The sequence below is a fragment of the Heterocephalus glaber genome, unplaced genomic scaffold (genome assembly GCF_053883595.1).
Source record: "Heterocephalus glaber isolate CG9 unplaced genomic scaffold, H.glaber_assembly_v1.0 deba00001463, whole genome shotgun sequence".
NCBI lineage: Eukaryota > Metazoa > Chordata > Mammalia > Rodentia > Bathyergidae > Heterocephalus > Heterocephalus glaber.
Window position 1 is genome coordinate 2,949,820 of NW_028258310.1, and position 24,879 is coordinate 2,974,698.

The 24,879-nt window shown below is 39.3% G+C and overlaps 1 protein-coding gene across 5 annotated transcripts in view; it reads right to left on the reverse strand.

Annotated features, from left to right (window-relative positions):
- Positions 1-24,879, reverse strand: part of Znf608 (zinc finger protein 608) — a 112,743-nt gene that overhangs the window by 82,049 nt on the left and 5,815 nt on the right. The window lies entirely within an intron of this gene.

Consider the following 24,879-nt stretch of genomic DNA (forward strand, 5'->3'; position numbering starts at 1 on the left):
GCTGTAATAAATATTTAAGATTACTGGGGTGGGGGGAGGATTCACACGAGTTCATAGCTATCAAATAATGCCACCTCTAAATCTTAGCCACACAGCACTAAAAGAGATTAGCTCTGAAATAAACATGAGCTCCTTTCACAATGCATATTACAAGCTGTCCAAAATGTCTCAACCAATGAATAAGACACTTGATATAATTTGAAGCCCAAACAAGAGATGATGGGGATTATATGCTACATGCTAATCTCAAACTATTAGTACTCTATAGGCAACAACATCCCATAGCTACATTAAAATGTTTATTTCCATTACTTTCCTTTAATATTACAAGAAGTTCTGGGCAGTTGATAAAACACCTGTGAACAGTTTTAGCATTATAGTAAGCTAAATTTAAATCAAGTTGATTTGAATCATGACTTAAATCACTGGTCAAGAAAAACTGGTATCTTTTAAAAATAAAGAACACATGCTTATTTTTGCCATAATAGTAATAATATACTTTATAAAAACTCGTGAATATATGCATACATACTGCTTTTTAAACAAAAATATTATTTAAAAGTATCAAAAATCTTTTAAAACGTTTTAATTATTTTTATTAAGATTACCATACAGGAAAAAAAAAGATTGCCACACAGCCCTTACATACACATACATATATAATAAAAAGCATACTCTATACATCCTAATACATTTCTTTTTTAGAGCCACTTTAAAAACTCTAATATAGTTGCTTTATATATCAAAACTAAATGAAGCATCTATTTAAATAACAAGGACTATCTTATCTAGATTAATCATTGCTATTTTGCTAGTATACTAAAAGCTAATAAGTAATAACCTTAAAACTATATAAACTTCTCTGTAAAGCATCATTTTTAAAACGCATTTTAAAAATCAGTTTCTCAGCCTGATGTAGGGCTGCATGCTTGTAATCTCAGTTACTTGGGAGGCTGAGACAGCAGACTTGCAAATTTGAGGTCAGCCAGGACAATTTAGCAAGGTCCTGTTTCAAAATTTTAAAAAGAGCTGGGTATGGAGCTCAGTGGTAGAGAACCTGCTTAGCATATGCTCATATGCTCAAGACCCCAGATTCAATCTCAGTACGACCACCATCACCACCACCAAAAAAAAAAAAATCAATTTCTTAAAATAAAAATTCTTACTTGTTTATTCCTTTGAAATCTAAAAGATTTGATTTAAAATTAAGGAAAGATTAATGTTAGCAAAAAGGCTCTGAGGAGCTTTAGAACAACACAGCCCAAGAATATGCAGAATTACAAAAGAGCAGCAAAATGGCCTTAGACATTTAGTCCTTTTGGTTTTTACTTTTGTAGATGGCTTACATCAACTCAAGTCCACAAGAGTTTGTGGTCAAATAAAGACGTAGGACTGAAAGTAAGTTCTCAGTCAAAGCGTACTACATCTATGTAACACATCACCTGGTTTTGTCTCCGCAGTGAGCAGAGTTCTGACCAGATAGGGTATTCTGTGGCCAGCCAAGTATCCTCTCATGGGTGGAGAAAGAAAGAGAACAACAGACAAAATTTTACCCCATCTGCTAAAACCTTTTTTCTTTTTCTTGCTTCTATAAAAGAAAGTCATGCTTTGATGCATGGGTTGAGCACATATTATGACTGAACAGGAAGTGCAGTCTCACAGTGTAGATGGCCTACCCTACCCATGTCACCATCTGAGTACAGGCCCACATTCTGAAAACAACCTCCCCAAAGTTATCTGCCCTTGCACAGTGACATGGCCACAAATACCATGGCTTCACTCATCATCCTGGAGTAAGTAGCTAAGGCAAAAATATGACCTGTCATCCCAACCTGTTCTTCCTTCCAACGAGAACAGGTAATCTCTCTGCTTACCATTCTGCAAGTGCCTTGTTAGAGGAACAAAACAAATTCTCTTTCATATGTGTTACAGAGTCTAATATTTTGTCAAAGAGAAATGAAAAATAAACCTAATCTAAGCTGTCACAGAATCATGAAATGCCTCTGGCAGTTCTATCAAAGTATGTGGGCATGTACAGACTCTTTGAAGAAATGATACTGCAGTTTATCAAGTGTGATTTATAACCAACACTGATTTAGCTGGTAGATAACACTGCTGTCTAATCATTAGTAGTCAGACAACAGCCATGTGAACACATCAATTATGGGCCACTGCCAAAAGCCCTTGAGATCTTGGGAGATTAACAGCCAATCCTCTGTTTTACAAGCTCACATCAAAAAGAATATTAATAAGAGGAGGGGCAACGTGAAAGCCTGTCAGAGTAATTCAGCCACTAAAGCAAGGCTTTTTCCCCCTCTTTCTCTTCTCTGTTGAATTGGCCCAAGGAAGGAGCTGGCATCCGTTACAAAGTGCAATGCTGCCAACTCCTTGAAAATGTTTTTCACTAACATATGGGAACTTGTAAGGGTCTGCAAAACTGCTACTTCGTGAGTAAAGACAGACAAGCCTTCACTCGTCCCTTTTTAACGCGGGAATGACAAAAGATGGAGTCAGTACTGAATTATTTTTAAATTTGCATGCACAGTAGAAATATCCACCGGCTTTTTCTCTACTCTCAAAATCAGAAATTTCATAAAATCTCACATGTATTCCATTTCTAATACTTCTGCCATCCACCAAATTTAATTATGTGAACAGTAGTACTAACGCACACATTAAAGAATTTCTTCAAATTAACGTTTTATTCCATTGTAGAACAAAATCAAAATGTGTGCTAAGTACTTAAATTTCTTCTTTCCAACTATCTCAGGAAGACAGATATAAATCCTACTGATATTTGTGCAATTAAAATTAAACCAGTTATCACAACTCATATATAGAGAACATTTGCAAAAATTTATGCCACTGCCACAGCATTCATTTCCGTTACATCAGTATTTAACACACAAACCAGTGAGGATTGCTATGTTTTTTGTAAGTGATCAGATTAAAGCAAACAGCTGGCAACTAACCATTCAGTGGGGTTCCAGCAGGCTCCCTAATATATGAACATAAGCTATCACAAAATGTGTGGCCTGGGTTTCCCTGCCACTTACAGATTTGTTTGCATTTGTATTTGTAAAACACTCTATTTTTACAAAGTGTTTTCGTATTTTTTCAATTGTTGTTCATCATTTCAAAATCACCATGGGGTACTGGGAAAAACATTAGAGGAGAAAAAGAAGGATGGGGTTGCTGTTGCTTCTCAGTAGTTAGGCTGTTTGGCTCCTGAGCAAGGCACTTAATTCAAGGGCTTGTTGACAAGAAACTGTTAAATCAAAAATTCTGTACATGGGACTCAAAGATATTATCGAGTCTGGGAAACCTCATTATTACAGAAGCAAATATTTATGTGTTTGTGCACTTTTTCTTTCTTCTTTTTTTTCCCAATTTTTGGAGAGAAGATCCATAGATGCTCAGTAAAACTCTAACAAAGAGACAAGAACTAACTTGGTGGTAAATCCAAGGTCAAGAGCTGTGCCTCCTTGTCATTATACTTACTGCATATTTAGTGAGCATTTGCTGGACTCTACCTACTGGCATTCATCTAAACTTCAGGTTCTCTGCCTGTAAACCAGAGCAATAATATGCTGTCTTATGACCTTTGAAAGCTATCATAAAAACCAATAGGAATCTCTTTGGAAGTTTCACATAATATAAGGTGCTACTGAATTCAGCAAAAATTTCCTGGGTAGCTAGGTGTTGTACCAAATTAAAAATTATTGATTTCACTTTTTATATTAGAAAGGAAATGGTCTTTTAAGTAAATAATTTATCCGGGGAACTTATGGGGGAAGGAGAGAGGTCTCAAAAAGAAAACTATTCCCATGCTTTGCTGATGCTATTTAGAAACTCATTCCTCAAGATGTTAGATTTCCCACTAATGGGTGTCGCCAGTCAACTTTTATAATTTATCTGATGAGATTTCTTTTCTCGACCTCCACTCCAGAAAAAGTCCTACAGTTAAAAAAGATACCACTTAGTAGAGGTTCTACAGAACCACAACCATGCTATGGCTAACATCAACATCAGAAATGGTTCAGGTAAAGCAGACTTTCACAATAAATATGCATAGTTTCCATAGACTGAATACATACTGGCAAGAATATTTTTTAGAAAAAAATACTGTCATACACGTTTAAGGGCAACTTCAAAGTAAAAACAAAACTGTTCTGGGCCGGGGATTTAGCTCAGTGGTGCTGCCGCTTGCCTCGCAAGTGCAAGGTCCCGAGTTCGATCCTCAATACCAAAACAAAACAAAAAAACCCCAGACTATTCTTTTTAACAATAGTTACGACTATGAATGACAAATTAATCAATGATTATACATGGGAGTCCTCAAAATAGGTTTTTGTTTGTTTTTGGTTGTTTGAGACAGGATCTCCCTATGTAGTTCAGACTGGCTTTGAATTCACTGGGTAGCCCAGGCTAGCCTTGAACTCACAGCAATTCTTTCACATCAGCCTCCAGAGTGCTGGGATCACAGGCACACTTACAGCTTTTGTACAAATTTCAGCAGACTGTAGGTGTCAAATTCATGCCTGAGTTTCCCTGATCTTACCACACTCCAAACTCCTAGGCTAGCTGTTTGTTGTTGTTGTTTTGCAAATTCAACTGTTAACTTGATATAAATTATCCTCTACACACTTTCTTTCTTACTTTTGAATAATGACTTTTTTTCTTTATGAAGAGTAGCCTTCTATTTTGACCCTGAGGGTTTGGTGGGTAACAAAGCATCAGACAAAAATCTCCCAACAAACAGGATGTCATTACAATCTGCAATTCTGACACAGCATACCCCTTCTGGGGAAATCGTCTTTATTCTTTAAAATTCAACAGATATGCTCTACCAGATCCCAGAAAGCAGGTGCAACATAACTGATTGTACAGATGATAGTATTTTAAAGAATTTTAAATGTCATATAAATGAAAGATTGAAGAGAATTTAGACAATTCCCAGAAGTGTTTTTGCTTGCGATCTCTATCTAAAAGAAAGACAAAAGATATGGGACCAGTAGGATCAGTCTTAGGACTCTACTCTGTAATCCTACTAAGACAATATTTAGTTCAACAAATATTGACTGAAATAAAAATAAGTAAGATGACATTCATGTCCTCAAGAGTCTTGGGTTGGCAGGGAAACCTGCATTCACATACCACAGAAAAAAACAGGAAAGTGTAGATAAAAGACATCTGGCTCCAGTGCAATAAGCAGGAATACAGGAGATTACAAGGCTTTTGGAACTGGAAGGATACTCAGAAAATGCAGTCCAAGAAGAAAACAAGCCCCAGAAACAGCAGCTCTGTCCAGGATCAGAGAAGTCAAGGCCCAGCTGACCATGCAGGGTAAAAAACTCCACAGACAAGGCAGTAATACTTAGACTGCATGCTTTACATACTTCCAAATCATTTCCTCCACAGCAATTATTCACATTCTACTAATCAAAATGCTCAACAAAGCAATGGCTCATCTTTACTACTTAAACAGTTCATTTATGCAGAGATGTTTCTGCCCTAGGATTCTAAAAAACACTAGTGTGTTTTCCTGAGTGTAAATATTTCTAGGACTGGAGCCACAATCAATCATTAGTCCTGCTTTGCCTCCCATTTGACCGAGCACAATAATTAACCACCTGTAAAACTCCTTAATGAAGTCATATTTAAAGCAATATTGTGGTAATTTTTCTATAAAAAGCCAGCTTTAAAAAGCACGCTAATAATCACTCTTAATACTTGTCTTTTGAGAGAAAGAGAGATAGAAAGAAAAAGAAAGAAAGGAAGAAAGAAAGAGAGAGAAAGAAAGAAAAAAAAAGGAGAGATGTTCAGATGAGTTGTCTGAAGCTTTTGCTAAAGGCACACAAAGGAGCTAGAGAATCAGAGCAAGGGTAGGGGATTTGGGACTGAGTATTTGGGCAAATAAAAAAAAAAAACCTTAAGTATTCTTTAGCTAATTCAGACACACAGCTCTGATTGAGAAACTATATATTAATGGTGCAAAAATTTGAGGTACTGGGTCAAAAATTATTTATATAAAAATATAAATAATTCAAAGCCTATTAAGGCAAGTATCAGGCCTTCCATTAGAGACCTTAAAGACAGCTGAAGTGTCATGAAAGCAGCAGCACCAAAAAATAAAGTTTAATAATCTTGGATTAATCTTCCTAAACCAATACAAAGTGCAGCAGCCATAAAGGAAATGAATTAGAAATCTGAATGCACAATTTAAAATATCTAGGGGGCAAGGGGATTCAACTAGCATAAAGAGAATTGAGACAAATGAAGAGATGGAGATAAACAGTGGCAAAGCACATGAAAAGTGTTTGCAAAATATAAAAAGTGGATTTAGGGGCTGAGGATTTAGCTCAGTGGCTCCGCACCTGGCTTGCAAGTGCAAGGTCCTCAATTTGATCCCCAGTACCACCAAAAAAAAGTATTTAATTAATATACACTGAAACAGTTTCAAACCAAAAGAAAAGGCAAACAAATCACAAGAAAAATAGTCAAAGGCTAAAGATTACCAATATATAGGAAAATAAATGCAATGGCTTATAACAAATTACAATAATGGATTTCTATCAGAATAGCATTAATGCCAGAAAATTATGTTCTACGTGGGGGCCAGGGATTTAGCTCAGTGGCACCACACCTGCCTTGTAAGCTCAAGATCCTGAGTTCAATCCCCAGTACACACACAAAAAAAAGTCTACAGTCTTAAACTGGAGGAGCCCAGGCATTTCCTGTACCAGGGCTGGTAGCTAGGTGAACCTATGCAATCAACTTGGAGGACAATTACATTCTGAAATGCACGTACATAAAGATGTCCACTATAACATTTTTTGCAACTCAAAAATAATAGAAACAACCTAATACTGTCTAACTAGTCACATGATGGGATCAAAGGCATAAAGAACATATGATACGCAAGACAGACAGATAAGTAAAAAGAGGCGGGTGGAGATCAATTTCTTTACTCTAATTTGTATAAGAAGGCAAGAAATATATATGCCTCCACAGATGGAGACTACTTCAGGAAGGTCGTACAAACCTGTTCAAAGTAACTGGCTCAAGGGAGCAGGCCAAGGGTCCGGGAAGGAAGTAAAACCTACTTTACATTCTGTGCAGTTTTAACTTACAGGTTCATGGACTGCTTTTTTAATGTGAAAAGTCAACCAAAAAGTACTTTAATAAATGCAGCTGGTTTCTCAGGGCTCTTGAGCCATCCCCAAGTAGGAGATGCGTTACACCCTCAGGGAGCGTGGCCGTGATCCGCGGGGTCCGAGACAGAAACACTGGCTTCCGGTCTGTGTTCTTACCCCGTCATTTTCACATTCTGCTGTTATAATAATCAACTATATTAAGATAACAGCATATGAGGTGTGTATGACACACGACCGGAGACACCTGGAAAACACCCCCTGGGGAGAGTAATAATCTTTTAATGAACGTCTTCTGAGGAAAGTACTATTGTCTATTTTGTCCACATTCAAAAAAAAAATTTTTTTTTAATCTCACACGTTATATCAGTCGATCAAGCTGACTCAAGAGAGCACCCTCATCGTCCTTAAAGTGAGGTGAACCCAGCAGGCCCAGCCGCCCGTGTTCCGCCAGGCCCAGGCTCACCTGCCCCGGCCTGGCCCGGCCCCGCCGCTCCATCTCCGTCCCGAGCCACCTCCGCCAGCCGCCGCTCCCCCCAGGTTCTGGAAGCTTCCACCCCGGATGCGGATGCGACCTGACCAAGCGGGAGACAGCGCCCCCTGCAGCGCCCGCTCCGAACCCTCCCAGGCGCGCTCCTCGAGCGAGCAGGCATCGTCCCTCCGGGAAAAGCAGAGCAGGAATGCAATGGGACTGGAGGGCCAGTCTGCTCACTACTGTCCCCCAGGACCTGGGCTGCTCCTGCTTGGGGTAAAACAGGTATCAAGCTCCCCGCTGAGGAACAGACGCTTGTCCTGCACTGACCCTTCCGCTTTCTAACTTTTCCGCTGTCTGAACGTAGAATGGTCAAAAATTTTTCTAGATAGGGCCGGGGATTTAGCCTAGTGGTTCCGCCGCCTGCCTCGCAAGAGCAAGGTCCGGAGTTCAATCCCCGCCCGGCACCAAAAAAAAAAAAAATCTCTCTCGGGCCGGGAATTTAGCTCAGTGGTTCTGGCCCTTGCCTCACAAGCTCAAGATTTTTTTATTTTTGGTACCAGGGATCGAACTCGGGACCTTGCGTGGCAGGCGGCGGAACCACTGAGCTAAATCCCCAGCTCCTAAAAAAAAAATCTCTCTTGACTGTAAGAGAAGGAGGCAGACAATGAAGTTAGAAATTAGTATTTACCGCTATTACATCTCTTTAAAAAAAACCAAAAAAAACCGAGAACACAGCAACAACCCTAAACAGGCGTTTAAATGAGAACTTGCTAATCTTTCTTTACCACAAAACCTAGTGACACCTCTGCATGCACCTGTGTCCTTTTCCTGTTACAGTGGAGGGCCTGTCCCAACTCTACAGTCCACAGAGACACGGATGAACCTGACCTCTGCTAGGCTGACCCCAGGGCATTCTTCCCACTCTCACTGATAGAATCAGCGTTTCTCCACCAGGTTCCCATCAATGTACAGACAGGCTAGGAGAGGTCCCCACTTTAAAGACCATAGTTAAATAGTCTCTGACCTCATGTTGCCTGCCTAGAAAAGCAGTAGTATATTCATCCTTTTCTGTTTTTCCTCACCTGCAAAAAATCCAAGTTGTCCAATCAGATTTTTAATATTCCTATTCAGACCCCTCTTCCCAGAACCACCTGTGTTAAAGTCACCAACAGTCAATTCTGTCTTTTCCTTAACCTGACTTCCTGGCCTCATTTGACAAGCTGATCAGAGTCTCTTTCCTAAAATTTCTTCATTTGTTCTCTCAAACCAGATTGCTTGGGTTTTCCTCCTCTTCTGTGGATGCATCCTGGCTTCTCGTGATCCTCTGTGGCTCAGTGCTGGGCCTGACTTTTCCACCTGTACTCACTCTCTGGATGACTCTTCCAGCCCAACAGCTCTAAAGCCAGCCTATTTATGTGCACTGTCCTAATCTCTGCCTTCAGACCCAGCCATCCAACTGAACAGACATTTGGTGGCCATCAGCCATATCAAAAACATGTCATAGGGCCAGGGGTTTAACTCAGTGGTCCCACCGCCTGTCTCACAAGCGCAAGGACCCAAGTTCGATCCCAGGTACCAAAAAAAAAAAAAGCATGTCATAACTCTTGACCCCATCCATCCACCAAATCCAGCTATTATCCTTAATTCTCTTTTTTTCCCACCACTTCCATATGTCCACATCCTATTCTGTTCATCTCAGGACAATGTGACCACTTCCCATCATCTCCATGACTACCAAAGGAGTCTCATCTCTTGCAGGGACTACTAAGCAAGTCTTGTAACTGATTTCTCTATTCCTCTTCCAGCCTTTCTATGGTAAATCATCCACACAACAGTCAAAATGAGGCTTTCGAAAAACAGGCTAAGGTGGGTGTGGTGGCGCATGCCTGTAATCTTAGCGTTCTGGGAAGCTGAGGCAGGAAGATTGTAAATTCAAACCCAACCTGGTCAACTTACTGACTTAGTGAGACACTGACTCATTTTTAAAAGAAAAGGAAGAGGAATGTGCCTCAGTACAAAGACCCCTGGTTCATTCCACAGTACTACCAAAAAATTAAAGACTAAATCATGTTATTTCCTTGCCCCAAACTCTTGAAAAGATTTCTCATATTCAAACCCTTCACTATAGCCTCCAAAGCCCTTCGTGGCACAGAGCAACATATGATACTTACACTCTCAAGTCTGTCTCACAGCACAACTTACTGGCAGTAGTCATCCTGAGGACCTCATGTGCTTATTGGGACCTTATTTAAATTTTAGTCCTTATATTAGTCATAAAAGTCCCTTTAAAATTCAGGAGAAAAATAAAACTATGTCAGATCCTGTTTCAACTTCATCTTCTGCAACTTTATTTCCAACTCCAAGTATTTTAAGAAATCCCTACAGAAGAAGCTGTCCCCAAACCAACATTACAAATATGCAGAAAAGATGACTACCCAAAAGGTATGATTTAAGACTTTAGGAAAAGTCTCCTCCTACCAGACAGTGCCCACCTTTGGCTTTTATCAGTCTATCAAGACACATGGTAGTAGTATCATCTTAAGGGTCATTCAACAGATGAATGTTAACAGAGACCAAAGCTCTTGATAAACAGTGAGAAATTAGCCTGTAAGCAGATAGGAACTTAGGAGAAGGTAAAAATAAACTTTTTTTTTTTTTTTTTTTGCAATGCTGGCAAGTGCTCTTACCACTGAGCTATATCCTTAGCCCTTTTTTTATTTTATTTTGAGATAATGTCTCACTAAGATGCCCAGGCTCAACTCAAATTTTAGATCCTCTGCCTCAGCCTCCCAAGTAGGTGAAATTACAGGCATAAATGATTTTTTTAAATTTAATTTTTTTTTTTTGGTACTGGGAAAAGAACTCAGGGCCTCAAGCTTGCCAGGCAGGCGCTGCAACACTGAGCTACATCCCTAGCCCCAAGAGATATTTTGTAAAGAAAGCTGGCCAGTGGGATCAACAAAGATCATATCTGCTTTGGGGTAACTGACCTTTGTTTATCTTGCTCTGCCATGCCATTGGTAATAATGACCTCATGGATGAAACAGACTCCTTTGCAGGAAGTACCTTCTCTTGACCAATCTTACATAGGTTTTCCTGAATCTGAAAATCACTGTACCAATCACTGTATTATCTTCCTTATACACAAGACAACCCCAAGCTCTTTCCCTGGGCCATTTCAAAATGCAAAGGACTTTATAACCAAATATTAAAGCAATTGGTATACAGTAAACATATAATGCACATAAATTTAGCTCACTTCTCTATACTTTCTGAACACTATAAAATGTATTTATTTGTAAATATATGGGTACTTTCCCATTCCTATGTCAGAAAAGTGTCCACATTCCTTGCCTCATAGAGCACTGTGCCATAGACTCCACGTGCCTCACTCAAAGTAGATGCTGTCAATAGAACAGCCTCATCCCACTTTCTGTCCTGCAGCTTCCTAAACCCAAAGTCTCAGTATTCTTCTTTCCCCCCATTTAAGCACAGGTCACACAAATGAAGTTCATTCAATAACCCCATTACCATACCAACTTCAAAGCTAATTTCTGGGCTCAAGGGCCGTTTCTGTCCTTTAAGCTGTGTTCTGCACAGGAAGCAACCTAAGGGAGAAGGCCTTGAGAAGCTTTAAAAGCACTGGCTCAGATTACTGTGCCCATTCTGATATGACCATCAAATGCAAGAAGTGTGAAGAAGAAAGAGATACTGTAAAGGAAGCTTGGCCTGATTATTGCTCATCTCTGTCTGCTTTTTGCTGCATCTTTACCTCTTTGGGTTACACACAGCTGAAGGGTGGCAAAAACAAGGTGGCCCTGGCTTCAGAAAGAACACTATTTACCCAAGTCCCAGGTGATAGCAGGATGTGCTGTAATGTCTGGCAAGATAACTGCCAGAGCCCATTAACCGAAATTAGCCAGTGACTGAAAGAGATACTTGAGTAAACTTGAGGGAAAGCCAGTTCTGAGCCCATGAAGGGCCAAACTCACGCATGTTTAAAAACACCTAAGAACAAAGCACAGTAAGTAAATCCTTAAACATTCCAATCATTCTGCTTGTAGATTGTTTGTTCATGCTGTTGTAATCAATTCTTTAAGTTTTTCCGTGACTGTGTATACTTATACATGTGTGTATGTTTAAGTTTATAAGGCTATGTGTGTTTATAATATACATGTGCTATGTTTAGTGATTTATGGTTACTTTTAATTCTTTTTTGTTGTTTACTTGTTGTTTCCCATACTCCACCAAAGGATACTTTGAAATCTTTCCAGTTTTTACAATTAAACCTAACCATCTGGGCAAAAATCTTCACATTCACTAAATTAGTCACAGATTTTGTGGGTAAGCTGAGAAACTAAATGCTATGCTCAGCGCAGGGGTTTAAACCACATCTACCACAGCAAAACACTCTCTCTCCAATAATCTCTCCAATTATGCACGCACTTTGGGGCTCAGATAACATGGTGGCAACTATAGCTCATTGGACAGACTTATTTGTACAGTTAGTATTATTCTTGTTTTATTTTTGGTTTTTGGTACTGGGGATCGAACTCGGGTCCTTGTGCTTTCGAGGTAGGCGACGGAACCACTGAGCTAAATCCCCGGCCCCAGTTAATATTGTTCTTTAGGTCCCCAAAGTGAGTTTCAAAAAATCCAAAAGGAAATTCTTCTAAAAAAAAAAACCCTTTTAGAACTTGTTTTATAGACAAGAGAGAAAACAGTATCTATTTTTTTCACCACCATTTCTCCGACAACTGCTGTGTGCTGGCGAGCCACTCACCAAAATCAACTCACTTAAAGAGGGCTTTATCTACGTGCTAAACACCAATACAAATGTGATTGAATACATGGGGCATTTTCCAGGTTTTTCAAGTACAAAAGTCTTCCAACCTCTTCAGAGTTTACTACAAATGTCAGAAAGGAAAATTCAGCATGTTTAAGATTTAATATACTTAAGAGGATTGAAATACAAGGCAAGTGATCTTGTGTTGTCATCCAATCATCAGAATTGTAGATATTACAGAACTTCCATCAACCTAAAACTGGACGGGATTATCTGTTCGGAAGTAACTCTACAGCTTCCAGGTGAATGGAGAAATGTTGGTTTTTACAAGGAAATAATGTACCTGACTTCAGAGCAGGCTTATGGATTTATATGCTAGTCTTTCAAAGAAGACTTTAAGCCTTTAATATGAGCTAAGATAGAAAGTATTAGACTTTGGTGTGATTAGGTTTATAAAAATTATATTCAGAGCATTTTAGAGGTTAGTTGTTTTTCCTTTCATATTTGAAATGCACAACAAAAGGGATCCATTTGAATGGTACATAGAGCACGTTAAAGCAAACATGAGCAAGAGACAAGAGGAGAGGCCAGAGGTGCGGCTCGGTGACAGATCACTTACCTAGCATGCCCAATGCCCTGGGTTCTTGCCTAGCAGTGCAAAAATACAAATCTTTTTTTAAAGTTGCATAAGAGACAAGAAAAACCCTCAATATTAAGTTCTGAGAGGCAGAAAGCTTAGTATCTACTCCCTATTCTTATACTGCATGTGAAAACAACAAAAGTTAGTGAAATAGGTAGAATGTTTAGGTAGTCCATATTTTAAATCCTCACAAACATCCATATGACGGACACACTGACAATTTGGTAAAAAGGTTTCTTTCGAGGAAAGATTAAAACTGCAGGGAGATTTCAAGCTTGCATGGCCTCAAAGCTGTCATAAATATTAATGGGAGCCAAGGTTTGGTTTTTCGTTGTTTTTTTTTTTACTTTTTCACCTATCTTTTGGTTTGCTAAATAAATCTAGATTTAACACATATTGAAATTCAAACCACTACCAAGAGATCAAATTTAGGTAAGCATTTGCAGAGCTTTACACTTTGATAAAAGATGATACTTTTTGTATGAGTTTTTTAAAAAATGTGTTGTCACAAATGTTTTTAGTAACTGGTAGTGCTGAGCTTAAGATTCAAGTTTGGAGTTTGGAAAATTATGTTGGATGCTCACAGAAGTAAAATGCAGTCTTCATTAATATAGAAAATACTAAGAGAAAAGAATCATAAATGAATAAAGCCACATTAAATAGTGACTAACAGTTTGACAGCACTGAAACCATTTAGACCTAATTTTTTCACCATCACTGTTCCCCAACTCCTACCATCCCATTGTTCACCATCTCCACAGAAAAGACAGATTTGTGGGTGCTCTGGGCCATCAGCCAGGATTTGGAATAAAAAGTCATGGCATTTCGCAGGGAACATGATACCAATACAGCTGTACCAGAACTTGCAATAAGAAAAACAAGATCACCTTAAGCTAATTAAGATCTTAAAAGTCCAACTGATCAAATATATATCAAGTAATGAACAAATGATTTTAACATTACAGAAGGAATGGACTTGTTCAAAGCAGACAGAACACAAAAGCTTCCAGTTGAAACAATACTTATATCCTAAGTTATCAGCAGGGGTGACAGTTTATATACAAAAGAGCAGTTTGAGATAAAGGGTTTCACTCTCCCAAGATTAATGTAAAAATAAAAATAGTGAGCTGGTGAGTGTTTAGAATGACAATAACAACACTTTTGCTAGAGATTTCCTTAAGCTTATTTATTTTAATAAGATTAGAAAAATGAACTACAACTACTATTGGGACAAACACCATAATTCCTCATCTTCTACTTTTAAATATAATCTACTGGGCTGGGGATTTAGCTCAGTGGTTCCACCACTTGCCCTGCAAGCGCAAGGTCCTGAGTTTGATACCCAGTACCAAAAAAACTAAAATTAAAAAAAATAAATAAATATAATCTAGTTCTTTAGAAAGATTTTTTAAAAGTCATGTTGAAATTCAGGCTATCAGACAATAGCTCTGCCCTCCCCTCTTCCCACAAAATTTGCCATACCACTTCACTGCCATTGCTGGAGAGTCCCTTTCTATTCAGAGACACAGCCACTAACTAATGAAGTAGGGGGATTTCTGCAAAGGGTCCCTGCTATTCACGAGAACGCATTGTACAGGGCCTCAGCAACAAAGGCCCTCCACCAACCTCCCTCTTTCCCACATACCTTTCTTCTACTCCTTACTCCTGACCTCTACTACTGTCATTCCAACAAACAGGAAAATTTCACAACTATCTCCTATTCCCTCCCTCGGCTAGAAGAACCTTAAGGTTTTAATCTCTTGACCAGGCACCAAAGAATAACAACTGCCTCCCTCTTCCTCCTCTCTCTTTACAGCTTAGAAAGTGCACTTGGCCAGGCAGTTCTCACCATTAAACATTCATTCTTCTTTTGCTTCCTTTGTGGAGAAAAGGGGGGTGGGGTAAAAACAGCTGAGCATGATCCCAAAACATAACACTGGACATTCAATTTCTGTACCTTATAGCCTCATTCTTTCACATCCTAGTCCATAGGATTTAGTGACTGAATAAACCTTAATCTGCAAACAAATGGTTTGCTCTACAATTAAACCATTCATTTGTCTTTTTTTTTTTTAAACTGCTTGGCAACTGCCCAACCCAGAGACTTCTAGGTTCTTCCATTATTTTGCTCTCCCAATGGTTAAAAGGCAGTAAGCTCATTTGGAGTTTATAAAACTATGCACCATCAACAAAAGCATGTAATGCTTCCAAGATGCACAGTGGCTTCTACACACACAATGAGGAGCTGTGTGCAGTCTCCCCCCCAAACAAAAATGCCTGGCCCCAATTAAGCGCCCTCGGGGCCTTCAAAGCAGTTATGCTAAGTTGCAAATACAGCAAGATCCACTTGAACTCCAACTGTCTTGTGTGCTTTTCCTCCCAAGGTAGGAAAAAAGCCGGGGCAGACTGACCTCATTAAAGGGTAATTAGTGAACCCCAGGACTTGAGGGGTTACCACAATCATGCCCATTGTGAACAATTCACTCTGGGGCTACTTTTCTTTTTTTTAACCCAGGAGGTTTCTGCAATCTGAAAGGGTCATGTTTTAAATTTTAATGGATTTCAATCTAGGTTTTTTGTTTTTTTTTTAACTTCCAGTCATTGAGTAAGAAAAAGGAAAGCAATACAAAGAAGCCTCTTTTGTGGAATTCTAGCTTAGCTAAAAATAAGGGGGTTTTCAGAAAATCATTTAAATAATGTATATTCTATATATGTAATAAGTAATGTAATATAAGATTCTTTTAACACAGTGAAAATAAATGCTCCCCTCTTGATTACAGAGATTGAAAACAGCACATAAAAAAGGACAGTAAAAATCAATCCATATAGAATTTTTATGTTTATATCTGACAATGATGTTGGAAAAAAAACAAGGGATGCAATCTATTTACATGAGAAGGTGTTACTTACAAACAAATACAGACGGGATGCGGTCCACATAACCACTTTACCATCAATAAAATCCTTCACACCTCTTTAAAGCCCATTATTACTGTTGATATCAATCTGCCAGCATGCTTGAGGACTGAACTCTACTATAAAATGCACCAGTAAATCTGACTGTTTACACCCTTCAATTTAAGAGTACTGAGGCCAGGGATTTAGCTCAGTGGTTCCACTGCCTGCCTTGAAAACCCAAGGTCCTGAGTTCGATCCCTGGTACCAAAAATAAATAAATAAATAAATAAATAAGTACGAGTACCACCTATTTGTAAATAAGCCAGAGATTCCCTGTCCTGGCACTAAAATTCTCCTGTGCAGTACTTGAGAAAGTATTTTTCTAGGCAAGTAATGAAATGGTTGTCTTGACTTTCTCAGCAACCAAGATTTAAACTATTCTAAAATTTACGTATAATCCAACATCTGTGTAAAAAGTAAAAAAAAAAAAAAAAAAAAAAAAAATTCACTGAAAAGCAGAAAATAGAATGGGAGTAATGAGGGTTGGTGTAATGATCTCCCTCAGAGTAAGCCCACCTCAAAACTCAGAGGCCAGTCCCTTTTCATAGCAGTGGATTAGATACCAGGAGAAGGGATTTGAATCACAGGACTAGCAGTGGGGTGACTACTCCAGGGACCTGAGTACAACTTGGAGTGCACAGGCAGAACCCACAGTGACACTGCTAATGCCCTTACATTTGTCAAGCCAATTAATCCCTCAATTCTGGTATTTGGGTTTACAGCTTTTGAAACCCAAAGAATTCAAAAGTGCAGAATAAAAGTCTGTGTTTTGGCCAAAGATACTTGAGCTATATTTAGAAGTAAATTTGTGTGTACTTGTGTTCTATTAAAACACTGCACAGGGACCCCTCCTTAGCCAAACATCCTCATTTCGTTTATTCTAGAAACACTACAACATTTATTTCCAAAACTTAAACAGATGCAATACATTTCGGGAAATCTTGAAATGATGGCAAAGGCTCACAAAAGGGTGAGAGCAGACCCAGCCATGGTCGTTGTTTTGTTTTAATATTCCCCTAATATGAGGCTTTGGGGGAAAAGGGGGGAATAAATACAAATCCTGGAAGTCATTCCAAACAGTTGGAAACTCTTCCTCTTAAAGTAAATTCAAGGGCTCAAAAAATAAATATTCAAGAGCATTAATTTGTTTCTAGATGTGCACACAAGTAAAACAGCAGTCATAATGTGGAAATTTCAGTCACATTTTGCAACTAATTGGAAGCAGATTAGAATTCTGCCTCAGGGGAACGTTGTCAAACTAGGAGCTGGAGCAAATGAAGAAAGAGGTGAAGGCGCCGCGAAGAGCTAACAGATTTACAGCGCTCAGGGCCACAAACGGGTGCCGGGCGGGAAGAGGGGCGCGTTCCCGCCTCCCCGCGGTAGCGCGCAGCCCAGCCCAGGACACGCGGGCACGCGCCCGGCCGGCTTCCCCGACTGCCGGCGCGCACAGGGAGCCGGCCAGGCGGCACTGGGAGGCCAGGGAGAGAGGCCGCAGGCTGACGGTGGAGGTGCAAGTCACGGCAAGGGGAGCGCCTAGAGTTACTTCGGGGGAGGGAGCACAGGAGACAGCAGACTGGGGAGAACGTAGCCGCGGAGCCGCGCACACAGCTGTTCGCTTTCTACTCCAGTGTCTGGCATCTGCTACAGCATCCTGGTAAAGGCTGGTGAAGGATTTGGGCAAGGAATGTAAATGGAGACAATTCCCCAGAGTTGGATGTGGAAAGCTCGACTGCTCTGTCTTACAGTCGTGTTGCTCCCTTTGGGCAGCAGAAGCAAACACTATCATTTAACTCAAATTCCGCCTTCAGAGCAGTCGAAAGATTTGGGAATGTGAATCGCTTTTCAGTTATTTAAGACCTCAAACAGTACGAATGGGTAATAAAGTCAGGTTGGGAGTCAGCACGCTTTTGTCAAAGTGGTCGGCTTATGTTCACGAAAAAGTTAAGCCGGACTGCTCTTCTCTACATTTCACCTTTTTTTTTTCTTTTTTTTTTAATCTACTGCTTACTTCTGAACTGGCTCTGGGGTCAGTTTCTACTTGTTGTGCCTATTTTCTCCCTAGCTGCAAAGGTTCAGTTCTGATTTCATTTCCATCACAAAAGAATTGGCAGGGAACTCAAGGCAGGAGCACACAGCTAAGGGCTGCTGTTCTAGTCATGAGCCTGTAATAAAGCACAGATTTGATAGCATTATCCATGTACTGTGGTGTACCACACATAAATAAACAGTTATCTGTGAAGAATGAAAACCCAAGGTTTCAGTACTTCCAACTCAAACATTATTATTGTTTTTAACATGAGCCATCCATAAAATCATCTCAGGAGGTGACAGGAAATCCCAAAGTAATCCGGTCTGGCTATGCACAGTGGGGGATACAAGCCAGGGGTGTTTTCCAGTTAAACTCTGACTATACTTTAGGTAAAAATGGGTTAAACCGTAGAATATAGGCACAGAAACAAATGGTACCTTTTAAGCCAAATGAATTCAAACTTGTGGTGAGTGAAGTAACCAAAAATACAGCCCTCCAACATGGAGAAAGCTTGCTCACCTAACTAGGAACAACTTAGACATGACCTTTGAACTTTCAGTGACTAATGTGAAGGACAAAAAGCTGTTCATAAAGCAGCCAGGATGACAGATGTGCTTTCCTAAGAAACCCAACCAGGAGTTTTCTTTAATCAAAAGGACGAACAGTGACTTCCAGGACTTTATGAAAGTGTGACCAACTGGAATTTTGTAGTCTGTTGCTAATTGAAGCATAAAAAAGAGTCCATTTCTTAAAACATACTACAAACATTTTTTTAAATTCACTGCCATATGACAAAAACCAGAATCAAGCTGACTGGTAGAAGATCAGTGCAACCAAAGACCAAGCTATTATTTCAAACTGTCAGGGGAAAGCAGTAAAATTGCTACCAGGTCTCCTTAAGTTACCCTTCAATAAAAAGAAGCCATCAGGGAAATAAGAGGAAAAGAAAACACATCAAAACCTTAAAAGTCCCTTTAAGTAAAATTATACGTCTGTGGCACCATGCCATCGGCTCTCTGGTTAACATAATAAGCCAATTCCACAACCTAAATATCTGCTTTCTAAAATCATTATGTACAACACGAGATATAATCAATATATTTTTTATTTACTCTTAAACTGCAAAAGCTGCATTCATATGGCATTATTGGAATATGCTTAAATGTCCCTGTAGGCACGTTTTTCTTAAGGTGCTCACTGACACAGGAATCCAAGGAGGCAGAATGCTCAGTGCTCGAGCAGGAATAGTCACAGTGCATAATAATCAGACTTGGAAGAGAGTGAGAAAGAAAAAAGAGAAGCTTTGAAAAATCAGCAATTCAAACCTACTTATCCTAACTGAAGCACTCTTCCCATTGAGTTCTCTACTACAATTATAATATATACTTTTAAATTTCCATTTAGCTGTGATAGGGATTTTTAAAAATTTTTGTGAATATCTCATGAGATACCTGCGGTTCAAGATCCACTGACAATCAAAATATAAGTATCTGCTATGTGATCACTGCAGTTATTCATGCAAAAGCTCTACTATATTCCTGAGGTGTAATTAAGCAAAATCTAGCAAATATATAGCATTCAGTTTTAGCAACAAAGTGTGAGTCTCACCATCTTGATTACCCAAGTTCTCAAAATAACATTACAAACAGCCCAACTGCTAGTCAGTCAACTATGAATAGTTTAACAACCTTTCATTGCAGTGGTTTTGTTCCAGTGCCAAAATCTTTCGCTTAAATTAAAAAGAACATGCAACAGAAAGCAAGTAGTCACTACCGAAACTTCAGTTGAAAGACAGAATTGGACACAAGAAGGGGGAGAATCTACTCTGCAACAAAGTGGATAGTAAAATCAGTGGTGACTTTTGGGGTTTTTCTGTTTGTTTCTTAACGAAAAAAGTCCATATCACCTACTACTCCCAATCCAACATTTTTACACGCAAATTCAACATTTTTGGGCACCCACTTGTGAAGCAGGAGTTATAAGGCCCCAGTATGACCCCTGTATTACTCTATGACAACCTGTCATTACTAAGGCAGAAGCCTCACCTGTTCCCTTTCCCTTTAACCTTAAAGGATGCAGAGACTAGGCAGGTATTATTACTTATGAAAACTATCCTGGGGAAGAAGGGCTATGTCCACTGTAATGCTGCTAATGAGGATAGCCTAGTACTTCCTTTATTCTCACTTCCATATTACACAGGACACCCTAAAAGCAACTCAGGAATAAACTATTTAGTATTCAGGGGAAACCCTTGATGTTCAGATCGCTGGCAAGTTCAGAGTGCTGGCAATCAAAACTATGTTGTGGTACAGTAATTACTATGAAAAACTTTCAGTGCTTAATATTAAAGAAGAGAATAACATGATCCTTCCACCTCTTCTACACCTCTAGAGTGTGTTCAACATGGCAATTATCTTTGTTCAAGAAGCAGAGTTTAAATTCCAGTGAAACTCAATTATACCCGATTTTTTAACATATACTTCAAAAGGCAGGTTTCATCACATTCAAGTCACTGAGCAAAATCTTTTTACCAGCTTATAAAAAGAGATTTTATCCTCTCTCCCATGAGATATCGTCAAGTATCAAAATGACTTTTCTCAAGCTCTGTAACCACTTTTTTGCCTTATTAGAGCAAAGAGATGGCTAAGCAAAGTTGAAACACAAAGAATGAACCCATCTGATAAAAACAGTTCAACCTACAGCTCTCCCAAATGTTACTGCCCCAGGAGTCACCACGTTAGAAAACCAGATACATACTTGTTAACAAAAACACATTACTTTGCTACTTTTAAGGATCCAAAGGAACTAGGAGTAGTAGATTTATGATTTAAGTGCTTGTGGCTAAAATAGCTTTCCAATTATCAAGGGCTTCCTAGGAAGAGCAAGAATGCATTATGTGTTAATGACCACAACCAGGGGTCCCTTCTCAACTCTTTTGTCAGAACCCAAGCAGATCCTCCCCGCAGCTTCACCATTAACATGTCTGTTTCCTGTCAGCCCACTCAGAGATAATGTCATTTATCTCAGGGAGGCACAAGCCCAGTCATTAGCTTCAATAAAAGACCTCAAACAAAGGCCGGATAATGTTTTACCCAGGGCTCTTACTAAACCCTGGACCAAAACCCTTAGAATCTAAAAGTCAAGGACTCAAAAATTATCCTTAAAAGAATATTTTGCTTGTTTATCAACAATCTCAGATAGACCACAGCTCTGAACTGGAGCATGGTCTACGTATAGTGAACACCGGTCCACAGCGCTATCACACACAATTAGATTAACCGATAAACACGACCAGGGTGAACCAGTGAGAGACCTCCCCTGCCTCCAGGGGGAAAATTGACAGAATAATTCAGGTACTGACTAAATAGTCAGATCTTTGAAGAAACGACCCCCTCATTGTGAGTGCCTGCAGGAACTGAATAACCATTATAAAGTGGTCAATGGCTGAGCCTTCTGGAAATCTTTTGAATAAAAGTGGAACTGGTTAAAATAAATGTAGGAACATGTGTTTTCACAGTGTTGCTCATATTACTGCAATTTCAAGTTTCTATGAAGTACCAGGTGAACTTTTTTAAACAACAAAAAAGCAGACACCATCAAAATTGGAGCAAATCTCAGCCATTCAATAAACGAAGAACAGATGGTACTTCCCATGTTTTTTGAATGTGGTTATTGAACACCTCTGTGGTTAGGGAGATTTCTGCTTAGCACTTTCGGCATACATTTCATTTACTAACTATAAAATGCTGCTTAGGAAAAATAAGCCTTTATAACACCCTAATTAAAACCATCTTGCAGCCATGCAATTTCACTTGAAGAGAATTCTTAACCTCATGACATTTGGACAATCAATTCCTCCCCTCATTTTTGTTTTACAAACTATTTGCAAAGTTATTAAAAGTTGCTATACATTATCTTCTTTAGCTCAATCTTGAACAGTTATGGACATATTTAATCTCGCCACCAAACCGAACATTTCAAATACTAACCTCAGAATGTAGTGATTGGCCTGATTGCACAAATACTACAAGCTACATGGGTTCTCACAGAGCCCTTTCTTGGGGAAAGAGCAACCTTGGACCCACCTTAAAAAGCCCTGCCACCCTCCACGGAGGAAGCCTGCAGAAAACCAAGGCCTGAGACAGTGCTGGCTGGGAGCCACCCTTAGTGACCAAGGCTTTTAACAGCTAAATCTCTTATGTAGCTTTCAAAACAGTTTGCTGTCCAACAACAATGGACTTTGTTCTTTAATTACAGCAAGTGACCTTCCTGCCCTTTTATTTCACCGTGGATAAACTGCACTCTAAGAAGAATTCATAGGTGGCACAGGGTGGGGGGTAGGGGTGGGGGGTCTGCTAAAAACAAAAACAACCTCATTTATCAAAATACATTCTTAAACTGCTCACACTTACTTAGAAAATGTGCCAGAATTCCCAAGTGAACTGTAAAAAGGCTTCCACAAGAGAACAAAATGAATAATAATATCCTTTATAGACAGGTCCATTTGTAGACACTCCTCTTAGGATGACAAGGACCATACGATATTACAAAAGTAATTATCTTCTTGGGATATGTACTGAATAGAATCCTAAAATACAACTATGTGACCTTCTGTGTCTTTCATTTCTATTTAAGTCTCAGCTGCTTTTAAGAATTTTTCCATGTATTTTCCAGCAAATAAACCCATGTATTATATAACTATTTATCCAGCTGACTGCCTCCTCTCTGATAAGTCAAAACTGAGTAAAGAGGATACGTAAAGAGCTTCAACGCAAGACTATTATGCTTCAAAAGAAAGGATGGGAAGGTGGAAAGGCAGGTTTTAACAACCAAAAGCCAACCTGTCAAATCTACTTATTCAGACATGTCACTGGTGGCTTAACCACAAAATGGGCTATAGAAATGTAGCTCAAACATCTTAGAATTATGGCATGTTTTTATTTTTGTTCACGTATTAAGGGAGTGGCGACTTTTATAGCATATTTGTGGTTTTCACATAAAGGAGTAGAACACTCATTGATTTAATTAGGTTTCATAAGGTCCAATTTATCATGTTTTACATGACTTTGTATAGTGAAGAAACAGAATAAACAGACCAAAAATAGACATGCAAACATGCTGTGAAAATTAACCAATGACAAGTCCTAGGAATCGCCTGCAAATGTTCAGAGTAGGCTAAAATGAAATGTGTACACGCATACCCTCCTATTTGGTTTTTGCATGTGGTCCCTCAGGAGACCCATGTGGTTACTGAAAATCATCTCCACTCTTAAGACTCTTATTCTTCACAAACTCAGGTCAGAAAGGCTGAAATAAGAACATATAAATTGACCAAAACAAACCTTCCCTGCAAAATGCCTGAAAGTTGAAACATTTCTGTTAAGTGAAGCTTGTCCTACTACATCTTTGCTTCCTAGACAAGTATACTCATTCCTTTAAGAAATACTCTCTAAATTGAAGCCTAATTTGACACAACCATTAGTTGATGGAATAGGAGTTACTTCCCACAGTGGCATTCAGGCCAGGGAGTGCCATGTCCTCCTGTGGTGAGGTGGCAGTGAGGAGGAAAGGCTTAGGGAATGTTTGGGATCCTGAGCCAACACCTCAGCCTGCCAAGAATGGCCAACACCGCAGGATCCAAGCCCTTCGCAGTCACCCCTAAGACCTCTGTGTCAACTCTGGAGAGTGAGGCTGGCCTTGCAGCTCCCTTCCCACACTGGGGCAGGAGTGAATCTGTGTGCAACATGCACTCTCCCCTCCCCCAGCCCAGGCCAGCCGTGGCTTGTTTGCTTTTCATTTATGTAATTCATATGATCACATTTATATTGCTCTGACTGAAAATGAGTTGCATGTATATGAATAATTTAATTCTTCCATTCTTCATCCAGTTTCCTCTGTGACTGGAAAGCTAAAAGAACACAAAAACTGGAGAACCGACACCAAGCTCTAATCTTAGTTGCCATGACAGCAGCCTTTGAGATCCTGAAATGCTCCGATTCCCAGCTAAACAAAATTGTTGAATGCGAACATTTGGCTGGAAGATTAAAAGGCTAAGGAGAATGCAAAAGGGTAGTACCTCCCACATTCCAAGCAGCCAGTGAATCCAATCAAATGGCTCTGACTCCTTAACCACAGCCATTGTGCGCACTGGATTAGGGCAATTCATCTAGATAGTTAAAGCAGATTAGAACTGCAATTTGAAGACTATTGGCAACAAATGTAAATGCCCTACTGTACTAAGTAATAAGAATACTTCAAAATGCCTTTTTGGGAAAATTAGGTGAAACTATATATTTAAACATAAAAATTGAAACCTGGGATTTTAAAAACTTCATTTAAATTCATGATGTAGAACGCTGTCTAACCAAAAGGATGTGAACCAAAGAAACAAAAAAGTTCAATGCCCTCTGCAAGTTTGGCATTTTTACACTTTAACCTCCATCAACTTCTAAAATCAAAACTTTACTCTTATACTTCAATTTATATGTTGAGCACACAAAGACAAAAATAAAAAGGCTTAGAGAACTGTGAATAAATTTACATAGAAATAATTACCTAAAGACATATTACCACCAGTTAAAATTGTAATCAAGTCAAAAACAGCAAGAATCCTAAATAAGCACATTTCCAGGTGACCACACCACATTTCCGAGTAACCAAGATACAACCTGTAGCTTTAATCTAAAGGTTAGTTTTACAGAAAGACCACTCACACTCAACTAGCTCCTGTGTCTGGTGGACACAGCATCTTCTGTTCCCAGATATTACTCAGTGCACAAAATCACACCCCACTCAGGCAGGACACAGGCCTCCATCCCCAGGCAGCCCAGCACTGAC